General features: G+C 46.5%; 1 protein-coding gene across 1 annotated transcript in view; it reads right to left on the bottom strand.

Annotated features, from left to right (window-relative positions):
* The window catches only part of CBL (Cbl proto-oncogene), a 964,911-nt gene that overhangs the window by 838,345 nt on the left and 108,734 nt on the right, over positions 1-17,832 (bottom strand). The gene's annotated exons all lie outside the window — the stretch shown is intronic.

Genomic DNA, 17,832 nt, shown 5'->3' on the forward strand with positions numbered 1-17,832 from the left:
TACCTTAGGGATCAGTGCAAAGTTCCACCTGGAGCCTGTGGAAAAGTGTTATCAGGAGGCATAAGCTTGTATTTATTTCACCCACCATTTTGGCAAAAGCAACAGCAACAAGGCAGGCAGCCTTCCATGAATCAAGGCTGTTTACAGAAGCCATTGGTTTGAAAGGCTTTTGAGCCCAGGCCAAATATATTCCATTAAGATTACAGGAATGGTAAGGCCCAAACCAGGATAAAGAACCACCAGAGAGCTTCACAGTGTAGCGTGACTAACGATTAGTCAAAGAGAATGAGTAAAGTTTGTCAGACAGTTATTCAAGATTTAGCAAGCTCAACGTTAGATTGCTGATTGAGTCAACAGTGGTAAAAAAAAAAAAAAAAAAAAAAAAACAGACCATTACTACAGGTCGAGGAATTGTATGTTGTATGCCGCCATGTTTACACTTCAAATTATCCTCATTCAATCCCAAATGACCCAAGGTTAAGTGCTCGGGCAGCAGGCTGACAAGCATAGAGATTATGGGGAAGAGGAGGCTCCTCTTTACCTCTGCCCACCCTCTAGACAAAACGTTGCGATAAACTTCCAACTATCCTGTGAATAAGAAGGGAGGGAGGAAAATAATAAGGTAAGAACCTTTTCCAAAAAATGGACAAGCCATACCCAAGCAAAGTTAGGCTCCTGCCTATTATTAAGGCAAAGTGCAGGCACTTGGCATTCTGAAAAGACAGGAAGGCGCCCACCAAGGAACCCCCACCCACCCATTTCAGAAATAGATCCTTTACCACCAGCCTTCTGGTTCGACTATAACCTGCTGATGGAGGCAGCCTCCTGATTCAATACTCCCTGGAGATGAACAGACTAAAGATATATCTTGTAGGAAGTGGTCAATTTCTGCAGCATGGCAGTGGTGTTGTCAATAAGACTTGCACGAATGGCGCCTGAAAACAGGAAGGAGTTACTTCAGCGAATTGAAGAATATTTATGTAGAACAGGGTATCCAGAGGCACCCAAAGATTAATTAACTGAAGACTAGAAGAGTGTGCCTCCACCACCCGCCCAAAGGAGGAGATTCTGTAGTTATAACAGCATATGGGAAAGGGAGCACCTTGAACAGTACTCCAATCCGGACATTTGAGCCATCACTCAACCAAGCATGGTCTTTCCGCAAGGATGCAGGGGTTGGGATGAACACAGACTAAGGATAGAAAGACTAGCTCCAAAGCAGATTGACAGAGTGGACACGGAAGATCAGCCCCACAAGCCTGTGGGACAACCAGGCTGTTCTCAAAAGGAACGTGCACAGCTTATTACCCATGCCCTCATCTTGTGAGGAGAATCTTTGAGACTCCCGTGTCCCATTGAAAACCAATGAAGGTCAAGCTGTGTGAAACAGTCAAAGATTTCTGTGAGCTAATTGAAAGGCCCAGAAGGAAAAGAGCATCCAGTAATAGCTATAGCGAGCTGAAGCGTGAAAACTGGGAGTCATCCAAATGAGGGCAAATGTCAAACGCCTACAACCAGAAGTAAGCCACCAAAGCAGAAATATTTCTCAATACCATGGGAGCTGCATTCAGGTTGAAGAAAAATACTCTATTGAAACTGCATGCTGCTCAACACAAAGCAGGGGAAGTGGTGATGACACTCCCCGTTAGGTGCACACAGGTATGCATCCTTCAGATCCAATACATAGAGCCAGTCCCTCTGACAAAGGGCAGACTGTTTCTGTGCCATAGTGATCATCTTGCACTTCTCTAGTGGGAGATAAAAAGTTGAAAGAAAAAGTCCAGAATGTTGCACAGGCCCACCTCGTTCTTGGGCACCCTCAAAAGCTTAGAGCAATTCTAGGCAGCAGGAACTGAGAGGTCAGAGACACAAAAGCCCTAGGCGTGCTAAGTTACTGCCTTCATGCATCCAAAAGGAACTGAATCCTCCCCCCAAACCCAGCAGAAAGAGGACAGACCAGACCCCTCTTGCTTCAGTTTGGGGTCTGAAGAGGAGGAAGACTACAAGTCATGCCTCAAATTATCTTAGCCATTCTTCAGTTGTCACCACACAGAGCCAAAAATCATGCCACTTGGATCCAGTTATCCATTTGCAAGGCATAAAATAAACAGTGCTGCATAGCAATTTGCTATGCAATTCTGTTGGTTTGCTAATGGCACTTGTGTAGCAAAGCTAGCTATGCAAGTTACCATGTTAAATGAAGGCATGCTCACCCTGCATTCCTCTCGTGCGCCCAGGGCTTCTCTCAACCTTCTTTGTCTTTGTTCACTAGAAACTCAAAGGGGCGCATGGAAAGAGTGCAAAAGCAATCATCTCCTCCACTCTTGACTGCCAAAGGTCTGTGTAGGAGTCCTAGACAAGATTTTTCTTTTTCTAATAATTGCAAACCAGATGTAATCGGAATAACACGTATTAAGCTAACAATATCCTATCTGGAAAAGATTATTATGTGTTAACTTTATTTTTTTAAAAGACAGTCATGCAATTCTTCCTAAAATATAAGTTTTTACCCAATGCATAATTACAGTATTGCTAATGTAAAACACTGCATTGTCTTCATGCTCTACAGTAAAGTTTAGGTTAGAGTATCTAAATCTCAGTGTCAACTATATTTCATTTTGTTGGAGAAGATTCATCATATTGATGAGTAAACACTCAAAAATTAACAGGACTTCTAGTGACATTTTAAAAATGAATAGTTACTCACCGTAGTGACTAACGTACGCCTGGTCAATAGTCCCCTTTCCTCCATACTGCATGTGCATCTCTCGATAGGGATGGAAGACAACCTTTTTCACCAGAAAAGAATATTCCCCTTTAAATTTAGAGGCAAGGTGGGGTGTAGCCCGGGGAGCATGCGCTTCCTTGACTCAGTCTACTGACGCGTCGACAATATTTAACATTGCCTATTGACACCAGTATTGAGGGAGGGGGGATGGAAGGACGTATGGAGGAAAGGGGAATATGGACCAAGTAGGTTAGTCACTGCAGTGAGTAACTTAATTATTCCCGACCCCTTTCCTCCATACTGCATAGGCGATTACAACTGAATATAGCCCCAGCATGGAGTGGAGACCTCCTTAAGCAAACAAGTTCCTTAGAACCGCCTGTCCGAAAGCTGCGTCTGATTTAGAGCCGGCGTCCAAACAGTAGTGTTTACAGAAATCCAAAGGGGTGGCCGTCCGGCTGATGACCTGCCGCTGGAATGAGACGGCCGTGGCTCCGACAGCATGGGCATGCACATTAGCTGGAAGTAGTTTTTTTCTACCCCTCTTAGGACTCCTTGATGGCCGAAACCATCCAACTTGCTATAGAGGACTTGGATGCCTGATAACCGGGCCTTGACCCCACCCCAAAGGTGGCAAACGGCGCATCCGACTTGCGGAAGCCCTTAGTCCTGTCCAGATAGGATTTCAGATCATGTCTGACATCCAGACAGTGCAAGACCCTCTGATCATCATCCTTAGGGTCGGCAAAAAACATAGGTAAGACTATCTCCTCCTTCAGATGGAAAGCTGAGGCTACCTTAGGTAGGAACATGGGGTGTGCTCTCCGTAACACCTTATCCTTGTGAAAAGTAGTATAAGGCTCTGAAGCCACCATCGCCTGGATCTCGCCGACTCTGCGAGCAGAGAGGAGACCCACCAACAGAGCTGTTTTAATGGTGACCAGCCTGATGTTCGCTGACACCATTGGCTCGAATTGTTTGTACGCCAAAGCGCCCAACACTACATGGGTGTGGTTTCTTGATCGGATGGAAGAGCCTGGCGAGGCCCACCAAATGTCTCTTGACAAACGGGTTGGAAGAGGTGAAGATTTCCTCCTCCGAATTTCTGTAGGACCCTATGGCTGCCAGATAGGTGCGGCAAGTATCCACCTGCACACCTGAGTGGTCAAGGTGTGCAGAGGAGAGTACGTCATCCAATGTGCACGTAAGGGTGTCGATCTCCTTAGAGTCGGCCCAGTGACAGAACCTAGACCACTTACTCTTGTACTGGCTCCCAGTAGCCTTGCTCCTAGCGCCCTGAATAATTTCTAGGTTAGCTTGTTATGGACTCGGGTGTTTCAGCGTGACCTGCTCAGGAACCAGGCTGAGAGGGCCAACTTCTGTGGGGTGGGGTTGAGGACCCTGCCCCCCCCGCCCCCCACCTCCTATTGCGCCAGGAGATGAGCTGGGTTCAGTGGTAGGCGAATGGGAGGCATGTCATGTCCGAGAGGCTGAGAAGCTCCGAGAACGACAGTCTCCTGGGCCACCATGGAGCTATCAGAATGATGCTGAGGTGACAATTCCTTTATCTTGCAGATCACCCTGTGGATAAGGGGTGTAGAGCAGTCATGCCGCTCCACTGAATCTGAAAGGCATCGGCCAGGGACGCAGGGCCCTGCCAGGACGAAAACTGCTGGCGCTTGTTGTCCCAGCAGGCAAAGCGATCCACCTGAGGATGCTCCCATCTGCTGAAGATCTCCAGCAGCACCTGATCGTTCCATTGCCACTTGTAACTGTCCACTCCCAGTCTGCTACGTCTGTGTGCTTCCAGGTTGACTCCGCCAGAAGGTAGATGGCCCTCAGGTAGATGTTCTCCAGGGCCCATTCCCACATGCTGCCTGCTAGGGTGCACAGTGGAGGGGACCTGGTACCACCCCGCTTGTTGACATAGTACATTCTGGTGTACATTCTATTGGAGTTGTCCGTCTGGTTGAGGACGTCCTTGTCCGTAATGAGCAGAAGGAAAGCTTTCAGAGCTAGCCAAATGGCTTTCGGCTCCAGCCAGTTGATATGAGACTCCTGCAGAATCCAGACTCTGGACACTGTGGTTGTCCTAAGTGCCCCCACCCCCCCAGCCCGTCAGGGAGGAATCTGGAGTAATGGTAACCTGCGGAGCCGGCTGCCGGAAGGGCCTGTCCGTCCGCAGGTTGCAGTCCCTGGAGCAGCATGTGAGGTACGGGCGTAGAGATGGCGGAATGCTGACCAGCTCTGCTTGGGAGCCCAGCTCCTGATTCCATGAGGCTGCGAAGTGCAGCTGCAAGCTACTCATCTTGAGTCTTGTGTAGGGGACGGCCAGTAGGACTGCTGCCATGAGGCCTAATAAGTGTTGGTACCACCAGGCCAAGGTCACTTCTCGGGTGAGGAAGAGAGTAGTGGCCCTCTTTATGGCTGTGACCTTGTCCTCCGAAGGGAAAACTCAGAGCTTGTGTCCCATATGAGGCCCAGAAAGGTCAGGCTCTGCGTAGGCTGCAGCTGAGATTTGAGGTTGACCGAAAACACCAGCTCGTGGAGTGTGATCATAAGGGTGGAGGAAGAGTGAGGAAGCACCTCCGGAGATCTCGCTCCGACGAGCCAGTCGTCCAGGTATGGCTAAAGGTGGTGGCCCTGCTCCCTGAGCAGGGCTGCCACCACATTCGTGAGCATTCTGAATACCCTGGTGGCTGAATGGAGACCAAAGTTTAGGACCTTGAATACAAGTGGCAGCCGATGATCCTGAATCGTAATACGGAGCGATGAGACTGCCAAATAGGGACGTGTAGATAAGAGTCCTTTCGAAACAGAGAGCACATCCAATCTCCCCTGCACAATGGCTCCGCAATCAGTGCTGGCATAACCATCTTGAATTTTTGAAGAGGGTGGGAGAGGTTGAGGGTGGAAAGGTCAACACAACTCGCAGGCCAGCCTGGTTCTTTTGTATGGCAAAACTCGTGGATTAGAAGCCCATTCCTCGCTGGGAGGCTGGGACTTCTTCCACAGCCTGGCTCTTGATGAGCGACCGAACTTCTGCCAACAGAGTTGCTGTCCCAATCTGTGGGAGGGGAGGGTGGAGGAGAGTAAGGGATCGGTAGGTGGTACTCTGTGGATACTACAGATCGGATCCAAGGGTACAGGAACTTCTGACGCCAATATTATGCGTGAATGGCAAGCCTGCTCCCCACTGGAGACACGTGGACCCGAAGGGACACGTCATGCCTTCTTTCCCTCTGAGGCTGTTGCGGAGGAGTGGGTCTGAAAAAAGCCCTTGCTCCCCCCCTTTTGTTGTTTGCGCCGGTGTTGACTGAGCGAACGGTCAGGCTGCCTGGACCCCCGTTCTTGGAAGCCGCAGAACACTCAGAACACTCAGAACGTCCGCCCCCTGTCGGAGCGTTGATGTGACTGGGTGTACGCCTTGGGCGTGGCCTTCGTAAGGATAAAGACTTTGCAGTTCGCAGACTGTTTTCCTTTTTATCTAGCTCCGCATCGGTGGTGGAGTGAAAGGTCTCCCCCTTCGAATGGAAGGTCCAATATGCGTTCCTGGACCTCTGGGTTAAATTTAGTAGTCCAAAGCCAGGAAGTCCTGCTCATGTTCATGCCAATGCATATGGACCGGCCAGAGGTGTCAATGTAGGCCACGGTGGACTCCATGTCGTCTTGCGCCACCACTTTGGCCTCTGCCTGTCCCGCCTTCAAACGTGACCGGCTCTGCACTTTAAGTTCTGGAAGGAAGTCAGCTATTTCTCGCCAAAGCCTCTGGTTAACTGCTGCCAGCATGGCATCCGCGTTGGATTGACGAAGATGCAGCGAGGCGTTGGAATAAAGTGTCTTCCCGTATGCCTCCAAGATCCTCTCCTCGTTGCCTAGCAGCCGAGGACGAGGTGACCGAGGAAGACTGCGGCTTACAATAGAGTGACTGTGCTGCAATCACTGAAGAATGCGGTTGAGGGTGGGCCGACAGCAAGAGTGGATCCCCCTCCATTTGCCTATACTTGGCGTGGAGGCGCCGATTGACAGGCTAGCCGAATGGGGTTTGAACCACCCATTTTTGGCCAAGCGACAACATCCTTCTGCATCGGATTCCCCGTTCTAGCCACAAGGTGTAGAGTGAGGACCTCAGCAAGTACCCCTACCTCCGGTTGTTCAACTTCGGGTTTAGAAAGGCCCAGGTACTCTGCCAGACCTGCGAGTCATTCGTGAAAGGCCTTGGCTGACAATGGTGTGCCAAGGTCTTCTTCCGCGTCTGTATCCACCAGGGCGTCCTGATGGTCCAGAGCGCGCTGAGGTGTGGAGACCGGAGCCAGAGGCTGGTACTGAACTGCCTGAACTGTGGGAGGCAGGGGAGTCGGAATCGAAGAAGCCGGCATGGGCTACACCAGGGTGTGCTGCGCTTGAGCCATAGGATGAATGACTATAGGTGCAGGCGGAGGGAGCATGTCCCCGATTACATTCCTAAGGATGGACCCCATCTGAGAAAATCTCATGTGTGTGAGGAACTATTCAAAGAACCGGTCCTCGCAGGCCGTTGGGGTGGTAGGCGATGGCCGGTGCATACTCCGTCTAGCTGCTTGTGGGGTAAACCTGCCCTACGCTGCTGATGGATAAGCTGTAGGCCACGTACCTGGTTGACACCAGTCCCACCTTGTAATTTGGTTCTCCCACCTGCTCCGTTCCTCGGGGCGGTATCAGACGAGCGGCCATCTTGTCAAGCTGCATACCACGTGCCGAAGTCATGGTGCTTGGCTCACTGGGCCCGGCCTCCTCCAGGACTCTTGGCAATGGAGCATGAGGATCTGATGTACGGAAGAGCCCCTCACAGGCTGGACACGTGCTGAAGCCCACTGAAGTCGACATGCGCGGGGGAGGAGCGTGGTGCCAGAGGACCAAGTACCTGCCTGATAAACGACAAAAAAGGCCAAATTCAAACCCCAGGAGCGCTGGTGAAATCGCCCTGTTCCTGTCGATACGGAAGGGTACTGAGGAGTGGCGCCGGTGGGCAGTCAAGGGAGCGCATGCTCCCATGGCTGCACACCTCTAAATTGAAAGGGGAAGAATATATTGTTTTCGGGTGAAAAAGGTTCCATCTCCCGTCCCTAATGTGGGACGCCCATGTAGTATGGAGGAAAGGGGACTGGACGCAAGAGTGATAAATGTGCAACAACATTGCTAATCAAATTGGGTTGGTTTGCTAATCAAGACTATATTAATTAGCAAACTCTGCTAATCAATTTTTGAAAACTAATGTATGCCTTGCGTTTGCCACAACACAATACTAATGCGTTTGATGGCATTATATTAGCTTTTCAATGTAGCCGCTGTGGTGATAGAAGCAGAGCTAAAAACAGCCACCTCATATGAGACACTGTTTTGTTTGTGACAAATGCATTAATTAAATCCAAAAACGAATATAATCAATCACTGCTATAGTTTGCAAAAGAAAAGTCATTGAACAGTGAAATACAATGCTAAAAAGGAGATTTAAACATGTGTTTGTAGTACTTTTGCACTAGATTTGCTCAACACACCACAAACGTGATATCCTATGTTGCCATTAAACACCTATTTTTGTAACCAATTAAAAACTGAACACACGAAGTAGATGTCAACATCATGAATAACTCTGCTGGCATTTAGCTTGCATTTAAGTGTGGGTTGTGGTTTAAGCGCCACAATTGTTAAAGTGGTCTGCTTGGTTATGCAATTTTACCAATGCCATATAATAGTATTTTTATCTTTGTTAAATGAGTTCCCCCCATACTATCTTTCGCCCACCCCCTTATCTCGCTTATATACCCCCCCCCTCTCCGTCATACATACATACATAGATCATCATGTGGCAATCAATTTGCCATGGTCAAGCACTAAAAAATGGTGGAGATGAGACCACTGCTTACCCCCATCTTTTGCCAAATAGGAAGGAAACTGGAGGAACAAGGCGACAAAGTGATTTGCCAAAGATCAATCATTGTGGAGAAGCTGCAAGTTTCCATTTACATGTGTGATATAGAATCAGCGTACAGAACCAGGTTGGTAAATACGAATGAACCACTGTGTAAATGACAGGGTTCGAAATTACTGGGAGCTATTTAGCTCTTGCATAGGGCCTCAAAGAGGCTGGATAGCTTGACAACAGCTACCAGGAACTACGTTTGGTTCCCCAAGCCAACTGGTGCCACACAAATATACCTCTGTGTCCGGGACTTTGCATACAAGTTGCATTAGTGAACTTCTAGAAGACATGTAAAAATGAATGGTCAAATATACTGTAGACAAAGTTGTAGTTGCATCTCATTTGAAAGTCAGATGGCTCCTGCGTCACGATGAGTAACTCCTGGCGATGGAAAACCCCTGGCACCTGGGAGCAACTCCCGAGCTTCTGCTCTATGAATTCCAATTTCGGCCCATGCATGATCTACAGTTGGATGCTAAACGTATACCTCAGTGAAGCACAAAAAGTAGCACTCAATTATACTTCAGTTCTTTCGTTCAGAACTGGACTGTTTCTAAGGATTCCCAGTTATGGCGGATTGCATACTGGCATTTGGAAAACACAATGGTCAAACTCTAGGCACTAGAGTACAAATCACAACAAACTGCCCGCAAATCGTCCTTAGGAGTCCATATGTTCTCATATTGCTCTTCTGAGCTGCAGTGTCCGTCTTATATTCATTTATTAATCCATACACATTAGTTGTCAAGCTTTTATTTTATGTAAAATAATTTCTAATTTGGGAAGCAGTACACAGGTCATATTTAGCCAATGCATTTCAAACCCATTTGTCCGTCCTCGGGGCTAGCCCTTTTTGTTAAAATATTAGTTACACATAAAAAACGTCACAAAACACACGTGTAAAAGAAAGACAAAAACAAAACAAGCATTATTAGAAATCCAACCATTTCTGTCCTGGTCTGTCCTGCCCCGCCGCCACCCACCACCCCCCACTCCCCACCCCCCGCCTATTAACTCTACACCACCTTGGTGAAAACGACTCTTCTCCTTCAGCTTCAGCTTTTCCCACCACTTATTCACCAAAGACACCCACAAATTACGATTTTACATGCAAACAGAAATCATCCAGATCATGTAATTCATAACATCCCATACAAAGAACTACTAGGCATCAAAGGGAACTGCACGGAACAGGACCAATATTTAAAACATGCCAAAGCATCAACCAATACATTTAAGCAAGAGGCTACAAACACTACCACCTTCAAAAAACCTTTAACAAAACATTAATAATGACAAGAACAGAATTGCTCACTAAGACAGAAACCATCATCCAAAAGTGAACAAAGCCAAATAAGATTCCTAACTACATACAGATCGAATATGAAAGATTCGAGACAAGCCTTATCAAAGATCTGACACATTCTGAAACTGTATAACGATATTTCAGAATTCCTTGACGACACCGTCAACTTTACCTTTCGCAAAGATAAAAACCTAAAGGATGTACCAAGCCATTCACATTTCACTAGGAAAAAGAAACAAGCTAACTCGCAAATGTGTAACAAAACACCACTTATTGGAAATTTCAAATGTGGAAAATGTAAAATATGCCCAAATTCCACAAACGGAAAAAAGGACATAAGCCTACCTAATGGCTCACAAAAAATGTAATATACAGTATTCAATGCATCTGCATTGAAATATATGTTGGGAGTAAAACAAGACCTCTAAAGATGAGAATTCTAGAACACTTTAGATCAATTACCAAAGACGACATAAGATTTCCACTTGGATATCACCACCAACAACAAGTACATCAAGGAGTACCAAAGGACGATATTACATTCTTTGTTATAGAAAAATAAGCATACCACCAAGAGGTGGCAATAGAGAATCCTAAAATCCAGCGAGGCATTCTGGATTTGCATACTTGACACATGCCATAGCGCCCTTAATGACGATGCGGAAATGACCAATTTACTATAACCTTCGGAAAGAAGACTATTTAGATTATGTGTTATAGTCTAATTCAGCCTCTATCTCTACCTGCTAAAATGGTGAAAAAGTAGATCACTGAAAGAAAATATTGAAATGTTTGCTAAAATGTTGAAAACGCATATCACTAAGAAAATGTCTAACAGTAATGCATCTGACTCTGGACACTTACTAAGTAGATCGCCTTCAGTGGCAAAAGTGTCCAATAAAAGCAGAAATCAGAATAGAGCTAGTGCATTCATCAGAGCGGATTGCAAAATAAGCCCAATCCAAGAAGGCGAAAACACGCTGACGCAGCTGTGTGCTATATGTAGCCGCGTCACCACGTAGCTTTAAAAGAGCAGCCATCTTGGAAAACATCACTAGTTATCATGCAGCAATGTTTCCCAAAGATGTAACCGAAAGGATCCACAACTAGCAAAGACAGCTACATAAGCACATGGGGGGCACGGACAGAAAGTGTCTCCTGACAAGCCCTTTTCACTAATGAAAATGTAATTCAAGGACAAGGGCAGGGGAAACTACTTTTGCAACACTGAAATCTTTGATCACTTATTTTTAGAAAACCCGCCATATTGTTAGAAAAGGAGCAAACCAAGCAGGGATATTTACCAACAGATACGTGTAATGCACAATTGCGTTTGGGAAATCTTTACTGCATAAAAAGTAAGTGTCGATATAACCATCTATTTGCTGTTCAGAGTTCGACTGAGAATCATGCATTCTGCAACTAGCAAGCTGTAAAGTTCAAAAATCTAATTTTCTTAACAGTTTTCCCTTAAGGATACCACGTTTAAATATAAGGACAAAAACCCTCCTGATGAACCGCCCAAATTATAGACGGAGAAACACGTGTTGAGGGAGTTATTACTATTAGAAAACTGAACAATGCCCAAATGTTAAGGGGCACACCATTTGTGAACGTGTTACAAGCAGAAAAACTGAAATAACCTTGAAAAAATAAAAAGGTGGCGCAAACTATTGGATTTCCAATCTGGTTTTTTGTACATTGGATTTTAAGGATTCTGATCAGTCTCAGAATCAGGAATCCGGACTGCAGCCAACAATAATAATTTAAGATGAGCACAATACTTTAATCATTTTGGAATCGCATCAAGTAGCGGCCAGGCTGAAAAGAATGTCATGAAGTTGACACCCAAATCATGTTCGCTTTTCCCCACCCTAGAACTATACCCTCGCCAACTGTTTTATGCCATCTTCCAACAGAATATATTCCACTGCATGATGCGATTTTCCTCCCTGCCTCAGTCACTTTTCTTACACACATTGGTCTCCCTTCCCCCCTGCAGACCTCAACCCATCCACCAAGGCTCACAACATTGGAGTATTCTTTAAAAGCAATCTCAACTTTTCATTGTCTCCACTACCACATCCAACAGGTTAAAACTGTGCAAAATCTACTCTGCTGCACAAAACCCCAATTTCAACTCTTAGGTTAGTCTATTGAGCTGGCCTTCCCACGATGATACCTCTAATCTAAAATGGTATGCAATGTGCCTGCATCAAAGGGGCATAGTAATTTTCATGCCTAGAAAGCTAACGCAATCTTGGTCACCCTACCTGCCGGATATTGCTTTCCATTTGCTGCCTACCATAAATTCCCTGCCTCTAAAAACCAAGAACACAACCGTGGAACAGGTTTTCCAACATTTCACAGAGGAACTGCTTACCTCGGGAAGGAGCACCAGAAACATGCAGTGCAAGCACCTCTTTTCTCACAGCTCATGAACGTGGACCGTACTTTAACCTAGGCCAGGGGGCATACAATCAAGTTGCAAGCTACTAGCCAGCAGTAAAAGGTCACTACCTAATTTCTATACATATACACAGCACACCATTTCTTACTCGCCAAGAGTCAACTATCACTAGCCAATGGGTAGTTATAAGTACAAATTCTGCACCCTTATTATGCCGTTTTGTCACGATTCACCTGGTTTATGTTCCACATGTAAATATCTTGATTGCAATGCATCATGAAATGCGAATACCCTGCCTTCTGTTACTAATGTTGGGCAGGAGGGACAATCGTCCCAGGCCCCCCAGCGCTTCTGAATGAAACAGAGGCCTGGAAATGTGCAGTAGGGGCTAGGGGAGGTTACAGGGGGCGGGGGTTGTTGCTAGGGGCCATAGTATGGGGAGGGTGGTGTACATTTTCTGCTCTGGGATACACAGGTAATTAAATGCCATCTTAGATCGTAGCAGCCACATTGGAATCAAGGCCTAGTTTTGCCCTTACGCCGGGGCCGCAGGTCAGAGTCACACACTTAGAAATAAAGTGGATGCAGGTGGGAATAGGTTGCAGCTTGGGCACCGGTGAGGAAGGCCAGAGATGCAGAGCAGAGATTCAGAGACCCTTTGTCTTATGTTGCCAACCTATATCACATCACAGAAGGAATGTGCGCTGCAAGGCCACGAGGAGTTAAGAGCTCACTGTAAAATGTGATCCCACGAGGAGGGAACGAGCCTCTGGCCCTTCCTGTCCCAGCTCTAAGTAATAGAACCGGAAAGCCCAAGCCCCAAGCATTCCAAGATACCAGTCAGTCCCAGACCACCAACCATAAAACGGTTACTCAATCGATCAGAAAAGATCTGAAAACTGAGATCATTTGCCTTCGCCATACGTGGCATGATTTGTGCTTCAAGGTGCCGGGAGGAATAAAACAGCTAAGACAAAGGTGGGAAACTGGTTGCGCGCCAACTTGTCTGGAATTGAGCTGTAGTTGTTAGAAGCAATGGACTCAAGTATCCTCTTAGCCAATGTCTGCAGTACCTGGTGCAAATCAGGTTAGAGATAGAGTTAGTATTGCTTTTCTTCACATAATTTCCAATTAGTTGCAGCTTTATGCCTGATGACGCGCAAGGAGAAGCCCATGTGGAATAATATGGACATATGGGACTGGGACCAATGCCATGGGGTCCCTTATAGGGCAGGTAGCTTATTTATAGGGTCTCAACCAACCAGCTATGTTGGTCTGCACATTGTGTAATTTACATCACTGATGATACTGTATGCATTCATAAAGTGTTTGTACAGATTTTGCCAGAACGTTCCGTGGCAGCAGAGACCTTTGCTGGTGCATTTCAATTTTTTGGGAAATAAAACTTTGTTTCCCTTTGAAGAGGTGAGGTGTGCTGGACATTTTTCCCTATTGGGTTGTATTTTTTCTGGTGCGAGCGTTGAGGGGTGTCTACACCTTGTACAGTGAATTTATTTAAAGTTCCGCCCCCACTGCTCAAGATATTTCAAATATAAAATACAAAATGCAGGCCTCTAGTGACCATAGTACATTTCCAAACAAGTCACACCCTCTCGGTAAGGTTGGGGGCAGGGATCGTCTGGTGCTTTTGATATAATCATGTTCCCAGATTTATCAGGAATCTAGGCATATAAGTCAAGGAATGAACAGGAAAAAAACTGGACTAGAAAACTGCCTCTCAAATAGAAGAGGGCATGATGTGGCAAGTCTACTCTATGACAACACAAAAACCATCTAGAATAAAATATACAGGCACATGCGACGTGTGTTTGCATAGGTCACTTGGGTTTTAATAACAAAGCAGCAAAAGGCTACATAGCAAAAATATGTTATATAGTCACTCGCCAATTGCACCGCTCAATGGGACAACACGTTTAAGTCTTTAGAGGTCTCGGGTGGCGGTAGGCACCTGGATCTGATAAAACAATTGGTATAGCAAGTATATGAGTGCTTGCCACTTTTTGGGCATTTGTGGGGGAAACTGGTACACAAGCATTCTGGCATGTGGCAAAGTCGCATCCATAGGTAACGTGAATACGCTTATATATCATTGCCACATTAGAGATTTAGAAAAGGCACTTCTGTATGCAAAAACTGGTGACTGAAAGGTAAAGGTTTAATCGCAACTAAACATCTGATGGTGTAATAGAAGTCTTAACCAGGTGTGCCTTTTGCCTCTATTTTTAAACACCTCAGCATCCCAACACAGTCCTGAAATAAACTTCTTGACTTTGAATTGAGTACATCGTTTATTTGTATAGCACCTATACACAATGTTATTCAAAGCACTCCAAGGAGGGTGGGAACATGGGAGAAAACAATGACATTCTTACAAGTCCTTGAAACAATTAGAATGTGAAAAATAACTATCATAATCAGCCTGGCGACATTTCCGATAGTGCAAGGAACAATCAAGGAGAAAAGGGGGAGGGAGGAGTGAGACAAACCAGCAGGAACATTACTATGCCTGACGACAATTGATGTAGAGCATGAATAACAAGGAGGAGAGGAGAAAGGTAGGAGGAGAGGAACAAACAAGAGACTATCATAATAGGTCAGACGACAATATAGAATAGTCCAGGAAGGGAGTGGGAGGAGACAAGGAGGGACGGGGTGGGGGACAGACCAGAGATCTAGGGACAAACGATAGGAGTAAGAGCTAGTGAACAGAGAAAGCGGGGGGGGGGGGTAAAAAATGGGAAGGGGGAAAGAGGGCAGGTGGCTGCGAAAGACAGGCGTCTACGATTACTAAGCCTGACGGCAATTGGGGTATTGCCAGATTAACAGGAGGAGGAAAGGTCAGTCATAGGGGAAGTAAAGGGAACCAAGACAATCACAAGGGGCGGGGGTCGGAGGGTGAACAGAGACACTCAAGGGGGGTGGCATGGGTCGGTGCATATTCACAGGGGGAAGAGTGGAGCCAAGACACCCTCAACAGGGGGCAAGAGGGTGGGTGGGGGGGCTCAGGCACACTCATAGGGGGCATGGGGGTGGGAGGGGGACTCATGCACACTCACAGGGGGTACGGGTGTGTGGGGATCTCAGGCACTCACGAGGGGCATGAGGGTGGGGGGGGCGGCTCAGGCACACTCATGGGGGCATGAGGGTGCCAATGCCCACTCAAGGAGGGGATGGGGTGGGAGGGGGCTCAGGCCCACTCACGGGGGGCATGGGGGTGGGAGGGGGCTCAGGCCCACTCACGGGGGCATGGGGGCGGGAGGGGGCTCAGGTCCACTCATGGGGGGCATGGGGGTGGGAGGGGGGCTCAGGTCCACTCACGGTGGGCACGGGGGTTGGAGGGGGGCTCAGGCACACTCACGGTGAGCATGGGGGTGGGAGGGGGGCTCAGGCCCACTTACGGGGGCATAGGGGTGGGAGGGGGGTTACATGGCATTACCCTGTTCAAGGCGAGTGTGTTGCCACCGAGCCATCTAGGGCATACCCTGTGGGAATTGCATGCGTAAAACAGCCCCTGGTGTAAAACGTTCTCTTAACCAATTGTGCCTCCAGGCATCTGTTCCATCCACTAAACTCCCGTTTTAAGCTACTGTATAGGCATTTACCATACATTAACACGATTTTGCCAGCAGTTGAGATCGAAGGTCCAGTTAGTGGAGTTCCAGTAATGACTGGAAAATGCCCATCACACACGTACACAAAAAACAAAACATTTAGCTTTCCCAATGCTCGTTTTCTTTGGCACGTGGTAACATTATTCAACAAAGGTAGCAGGCGCCCCTCTCTAAGAAGAACAAGGCATGATAACCTGTTCAGTGGTTGTTAACCACATTGAGAGTTCGCAGCCATCTGCTTTTTGCTCACTGTACCTTTCACAGATGGGAAATATCCATTTGCTTATCAGTCTTTGTCCCGTCCACATGGGCAGTCCAGCACCGAAATGCTATGGCAATTCCTCTCTGAACAAGAGTACCAACAGCAACCCCATACACGTGTTTCAGCCTTTTTGGGCATCAGTGAGGTGAAGCTGAGCCTCTCTAAGCACGTGGTAACATTAGATTAGATTTATTGGGATGGTTTATGGAAAATATATAAAAAAGATACAGGGGGCATGTCGGCCTCTACAAATGTCCAAAATTTGATTTTTTTTTACCAATGATTGTTATGATTTAATTTGTAACGCTTCAATAGTGGTTTGCACAGCATGCCAAATTGTGACCCCATGGGAAAGGGGAAAGTCGGGAATAGAGCCCAGACAACAGAAACTATTGTCTCCAATGTTACCAAACCACATCTCCTTCATGAAGCATGTTTGCTCTAATGTCAAACCAGAATGTATAGCGCGCTTCTGCTCATCTGAAAGACTAATAGGGTTGGAGAAGAACCAATACATGCATGATGGATCAGTCACAGGATGCAAGCCGGCTCAAGTTGGGTTTTATTCCATGATCCAGTCAAACGAAACTTAAACAATCGGACGTAAATGACGTTGCACACTTCGAAGCACATGTGACTTGGGTTCTGCATAGTGTTGGCCTGCAGTAACATGTAGGATATAATAGGAATACAAGACATACATTAGTTTTCAAAAATTGATTAGCAGCTTTTGCCAATTAAAATGTTCTTGATTAGCAATCAAAATTAGATCATTCATTTTGTACTATACATTTACTGTCACCAGAAGTTATTTGTACCCAAGACACAAAATGAGCAATAATACATTTGTGTACCTCTGAAATAAGAAATTAGAGATGAGTGTCTAAAATGTAAAGCTTAGCTGCATGAATGGGCACAAATAGATCTGATAAAAAGGCTCAAACCGTTTTTAGTGCAATTCTCTGTGCAGCTGGGTGCAGTTGATGTTGCACAGGGCAGTGTCCTGTGCACTGTATGATTGCCCTATTTGCTCTGTAAGGAGAGATTTGATTAATCAAAAAGTTCAATGTTAAAGTCGAGACCAGGTATGGTTTGCGGCAGGCAGAGTAATTAACTTTAGGTGGACAAGATGACCCTCATCTGTGATTGATATGGACTGTTTTTGATATACAATTAAATAGCATTTATGGGGTAGGGCAAAGCCGGTAACGGCACTCAAGCCCAAGCCAGGAAGGCCCAAGCGTAGCAATTCATCCCAGCGTACCTATGAAAGCTGTATGTATTGCTATAAGCACTCTGAACTGCCATCTGTGGTGCCGATACTTTTGTTTCTTGTTATTAAGAGAACCAGGCTTTGCGCAAGTCCTGCTTCCTTTAAAAAGACATACCACATGCCTGACTGGAAAGAACATATTTCAATACCTGGAGGTAGGCCATGAGGTGCACAAGTTAATTAGCATGGGGGTTATGGTGTCACTCAAAGATATTCCGCCTCCAAAGACGCGTGAAGGCTGGGCAGAGGCGAGGAGGTC

The sequence above is a fragment of the Ambystoma mexicanum genome, chromosome 9 (genome assembly GCF_040938575.1).
Source record: "Ambystoma mexicanum isolate Mex_15411 chromosome 9, UKY_AmexF1_1, whole genome shotgun sequence".
Taxonomy (NCBI): domain Eukaryota; kingdom Metazoa; phylum Chordata; class Amphibia; order Caudata; family Ambystomatidae; genus Ambystoma; species Ambystoma mexicanum.